General features: G+C 41.1%; 1 protein-coding gene across 2 annotated transcripts in view; it reads right to left on the reverse strand.

The window, feature by feature from the left end:
* Positions 1–6,000, reverse strand: part of LOC118382422 (cGMP-inhibited 3',5'-cyclic phosphodiesterase 3A-like) — a 251,175-nt gene that overhangs the window by 69,875 nt on the left and 175,300 nt on the right. The window lies entirely within an intron of this gene.

Genomic DNA, 6,000 nt, shown 5'->3' on the forward strand with positions numbered 1-6,000 from the left:
ACTGTTCTGGTCCTCTCTTCTATAACATTAGACTACTGTTCTGGTCCTCTCTTCTATAACATTCTGGTCCTCTCTTCTATAACATTAGACTACTGTTCTGGTCCTCTCTTCTATAACATTAGACTACTGTTCTGGTCCTCTCTTCTATAACATTAGACTACTGTTCTGGTCCTCTCTTCTATAACATTAGACTACTGTTCTGGTCCTCTCTTCTATAACATTAGACTACTGTTCTGATCCTCTCTTCTATAACATTAGACTACTGTTCTAGACTACTGTTCCTCTCTTCTATAACATTAGACTACTGTTCTGGTCCTCTCTTCTATAACATCAGACTACTGTTCTGGTCCTCTCTTCTATAACATCAGACTACTGTTCTGGTCCTCTCTTCTATAACATTAGACTACTGTCCTCTCTTCTATAACATTAGACTACTGTTCTGGTCCCTCTTCTATAACATTAGACTACTGTTCTGGTCCTCTCTTCTATAACATAACATTAGACTACTGTTCTAGACTACTGTTCTGGTCCTCTCTTCTATAACATTAGACTACTGTTCTGGTCCTCTCTTCTATAACATTAGACTACTGTTCTGGTCCTCTCTTCTATAACATCAGACTACTGTTCTGGTCTCTCTATCATTTCTGTTCTACTATAACAGACTACTGTTCTGGACTCCTCTCTTCTATAACATTAGACTACTGTTCTGGTCCTCTCTTCTATAACATTAGACTACTGTTCTGTCCTCTCTTCTATAACATTAGACTACTGTTCTGGTCCTCTCTTCTATAACAGACTACTGTTCTGGTCCTCTCTTCTATAACATAGACTACTGTTCTGATCCTCTCTTCTATAACATTAGACTACTGTTCTGTCCTCTCTTCTATAACATTAGACTACTGTTCTGGTCCTCTCTTCTATAACACAGACTACTGTTCTGGTCCTCTCTTCTATAACATTAGACTACTGTTCTGGTCCTCTCTTCTATCTTCTATAATTAGACTACATTAGACTACTGTTCTGGTCCTCTCTTCTATAACATTAGACTACTGTTCTGATCCTCTCTTCTATAACATTAGACTACTGTTCTGGTCCTCTCTTCTATAACATTAGACTACTGTTCTGGTCCTCTCTTCTATAACATTAGACTACTGTTCTGGTCCTCTCTTCTATAACATTAGACTACTGTTCTGGTCCTCTCTTCTATAACATTAGACTACTGTTCTGGTCCTCTCTTCTATAACATCAGACTACTGTTCTGATCCTCTCTTCTAACATTAGACTACTGTTCTTCTATAATAACATTAGACTACTGTTCTGTCCTCTCTTCTATAACATCAGTCCTCCTCTTCTATAACATTAGACTACTGTTCTGATCCTCTCTTCTATAACATTAGACTACTGTTCTGTCCTCTTTCTATAACAGACTACCTCTCTTCTATAACATCAGACTACTGTTCTGGTCCTCTCTTCTATAACATTAGACTACTGTTCTGGTCCTCTCTTCTATAACATTAGACTACTGTTCTGATCCTCTCTTCTATAACATTAGACTACTGTTCTGGTCCTCTCTTCTATAACATTAGACTACTGTTCTGGTCCTCTCTTCTATAACATTAGACTACTGTTCTGGTCCTCTCTTCTATAACATTAGACTACTGTTCTGGACTACTGTTCTGGTCCTCTCTTCTATAACATTAGACTACTGTTCTGACTCCTCTCTTCTATAACATTAGACTACTGTTCTGGTCCTCTCTTCTATAACATTAGACTACTGTTCTGGTCCTCTCTTCTATAACATTAGACTACTGTTCTGGTCCTCTCTTCTATAACATTAGACTACTGTTCTGGTCTCTCTTCTATAACATTAGACTACTGTTCTGGTCCTCTCTTCTATAACATTATAACAGACTACTGTTCTGGTCTATGGTCCTCTCTTCTACCAGACTCTGGTCCTCTCTTCTATAACATTAGACTACTGTTCTGTCTTCTATAACATCAGACTAGACTATAACAGACTACTGTTCTGGTCCTCTCTTCTATAACATTAGACTACTGTTCTGGTCCTCTCTTCTATAACATTAGACTACTGTTCTGGTCCTCTCTTCTATAACATCAGACTACTGTTCTGGTCCTCTCTTCTATAACATCAGACTACTGTTCTGGTCCTCTCTTCTATAACATTAGACTACTGTTCTGATCCTCTCTTCTATAACATCAGACTACTGTTCTGGTCCTCTCTTCTATAACATTAGACTACTGTTCTGGTCCTCTCTTCCATAACAGACGACTGTTCTGGTCATCTCTTCTATAACATTAGACTACTGTTCTGGTCCTCTCTTCTATAACATTAGACTACTGTTCTGGTCCTCTCTTCTATAACAGACTACTGTTCTGGTCCTCTCTTCTATTACATTAGACTACTGTTCTGGTCATCTCTTCTATAACATCAGTCTACTGTTCTGGTCCTCTCTTCTATAACATTAGACTACTGTTCTGGTCCTTCTATTGAATTAAACTCTGATATTGTCCTTTCTTGGTCATTAGAGAACATAAAGTTTTTCTGCCGAAGTTCCCAAAAGCAATTTGCAGATGGAGTGTATTATTGCACGCTACAGATAGACCCTACAGTTACACCCTACTGTTACACCCTACTGTTACACCCTACTGTTACACCCTACTGTTACACCCTACTGTTACACCCTACAGTAAGACATTTTACAGTAAGGCTCTTTACAGTTAGACCCTACTGTTAGACACTACAGTTAGACCCTACAGTTAGACATTTTACAGTTAGGCCCTTTATAGTTAGACCCTGTACAGTTACACCCTACTGTTACACCCTACAGTTAGACCCTACTGTTACACCCTACTGTTAGACCCTACTGTTACACCCTACTGTTAGACCCTACAGTAAGACATTTTACAGTTAGGCCCTTTACAGTTAGACCCTACTGTTAGACCCTACAGTTAGACCCTACAGTTAGACCCTACAGTTAGACCCTACAGTTAGACATTTTACAGTTAGGCCCTTTACAGTTAGACCCTACTGTTAGACACTACAGTTAGACCCTACAGTTAGACATTTTACAGTTATGCCCTTTACAGTTAGACCCTGTACATTTAGGCCCTTTACAGTTAGACCCTGTACAGTTAGGCACTTTACAGTTAGGCCCTGTACAGTTAGACCCTACTATTAGACCCTGTACAGTTAGACCCTGTACAGTTAGACCCTACAGTTAGACCCTACTGTTAGACACTACAGTTAGACCCTACAGTTAGACATTTTACAGTTATGCCCTTTACAGTTAGACCCTGTACATTTAGGCCCTTTACAGTTAGACCCTGTACAGTTAGGCACTTTACAGTTAGGCCCTGTACACTTAGACCCTACTATTAGACCCTTTACAGTTAGACCCTACAGTTATACCCTACAGTGAGGCCCTTTACAGTTAGACCCTACAGTGAGGCCCTTTACAGTTAGGCCCTGTACAGTTAGACCCTGTACAGTTAGGCCCTTTACAGTTAGGCCCTAAAGTTAGACCCTGTACAGTTAGGCCATTTACAGTTAGACCCTTTACAGTTAAACCCTTTACAGTTAGGCCCTAAAGTTAGACCCTGTACAGTTAGGCCCTTTACAGTAAGGCCCTTTACAGTTAGACCCTAAAGTTAGACATTTTACAGTTAGGCCCTTTACAGTTAGGCCCTTTTACAGTTAGACCCTTCTGTTACACCCTACAGTTAGACCCTACTGTTACACCCTACTGTTAGACCCTACTGTTACACCCTACTGTTAGACCCTACAGTAAGACATTTTACAGTTAGGCCCTTTACAGTTAGACCCTACTGTTAGACCCTACAGTTAGACCCTACAGTTAGACCCTACAGTTAGACATTTTACAGTTAGACATTTTACAGTTAGGCCCTTTACAGTTAGACCCGACAGTTAGACCCTACAGTTAGACATTTTACAGTTATGCCCTTTACAGTTAGTCCCTGTACATTTAGGCCCTTTACAGTTAGACCCTGTACAGTTAGGCACTTTACAGTTAGGCCCTGTACAGTTAGACCCTACTATTAGACCCTTTACAGTTAGACCCTTTACAGTTATGCCCTTTACAGTTATACCCTACAGTTAGACCATGTACACTTAGACCCTGTACAGTTAGACCCTGTACAGTTAGACCCTACAGTTATACCCTACAGTTAGACCCTGTACACTTAGACCCTACTATTAGACCCTTTACAGTTAGACCCTACAGTTATACCCTACAGTGAGGCCCTTTACAGTTAGACCCTACAGTGAGGCCCTTTACAGTTAGGCCCTGTACAGTTAGACCCTGTACAGTTAGGCCCTTTACAGTTAGGCCCTAAAGTTAGACCCTGTACAGTTAGGCCATTTACAGTTAGACCCTTTACAGTTAAACCCTTTACAGTTAGGCCCTAAAGTTAGACCCTGTACAGTTAGGCCCTTTACAGTAAGGCCCTTTACAGTTAGACCCTACAGTGAGGCACTTTACAGTTAGGCCCTTTACAGTTAGGCCCTTTACAGTTAGACCCTTTACAGTTAGGCCCTTTACAGTTAGTCCCTTTACAGTTCGGCCCTAAAGTTAGACCCTGTACAGTTAGACCCTGTACAGTTAGGCCCTTTACAGTTAGGCCCTTTACATTTAGACCCTTTACAGTTAGACCCTTTACAGTTAGACCCTACAGTGAGGCACTTTACAGTTAGGCCCTGTACAGTTAGGCCCTGTACAGTTAGACCATTTACAGTTAGACCCTTTACAGTTAGACCCTGTACAGTTAGACCCTGTACATTTTGGCCCTGTACAGTTAGACCCTGTACAGTTAGACCCTACAGTTAGACCTAACAGTTAGACCATACAGTTAGACCTAACAGTTAGACCCTACAGTTAGACCCTACAGTTAGACCTAACAGTTAGACCATACAGTTAGACCTAACAGTTAGACCCTACAGTTAGACCCTACAGTTAGACCCTACAGTTAGACCTAACAGTTTGACCCTACAGTTAGACCTAACAGTTAGACCTAACAGTTAGACCCTACAGTTAGACCTAACAGTTAGACCCTACAGTTAGACCCTACAGTTAGGCCCTTTACAGTTAGGCCCTTTACATTTCGGCCCTTTACAGTTAGACCCTTTACAGTTAGACCCTTTACAGTTAGGCCCTTTACAGTTAGACCCTTTACCGTTAGGCCCTTTACCGTTAGGCCCTTTACAGTTAGACCCTGTACATTTAGACCCTTTACAGTTAGACCCTTTACAGTTAGACCCTTTACAGTTAGACCCTGTACAGTTAGACCCTTTACAGTTAGGCCCTGTACAGTTAGACCCTGTACAATTAGACCCTGTACAGTTAGACCCCTTACAGTTAGGCCCTTTACAGTTAGACCCTTTACAGTTAGACCCTTTACAGTTAGACCCTGCAGTTAGACCTAACAGTTAGACCATACAGTTAGACCCTTTACAGTTAGGCCCTGTACAGTTAGACCCTGTACAGTTAGACCCTACAGTTAGACCCTTTACAGTTAGACCCTGCAGTTAGACCTAACAGTTAGACCATACAGTTAGACCCTTTACAGTTAGACCCTTTACAGTTAGGCCCTTTACAGTCAGGGTACCAGTGCTGAGTCAATATGCAGGGTACGAGGTAATAACATGGCTATATATGCAGGGTACCAGTGCTGAGTCAGTATGCAGAGGGTACGAGGTAGTATATTGTCTATATATACAGGGTACCAGTACTGAGTCAATATGCAGGGGTATGAGGTAGTATATTGTCTATATATACAGGGTACCAGTACTGAGTCAATATGCAGGGGTATGAGGTAGTATCTTGTCTATATATACAGGGTATCAGTACTGAGTCAATATGCAGGGTACGAGGTAATAACATGGCTATATATGCAGGGTACCAGTGCTGAGTCAGTATGCAGAGGGTACGAGGTAGTATCTTGTCTATATATACAGGCTACCAG

The sequence above is a fragment of the Oncorhynchus keta genome, chromosome 17 (assembly GCF_023373465.1).
Source record: "Oncorhynchus keta strain PuntledgeMale-10-30-2019 chromosome 17, Oket_V2, whole genome shotgun sequence".
NCBI classification, from domain to species: Eukaryota; Metazoa; Chordata; class Actinopteri; order Salmoniformes; family Salmonidae; genus Oncorhynchus; species Oncorhynchus keta.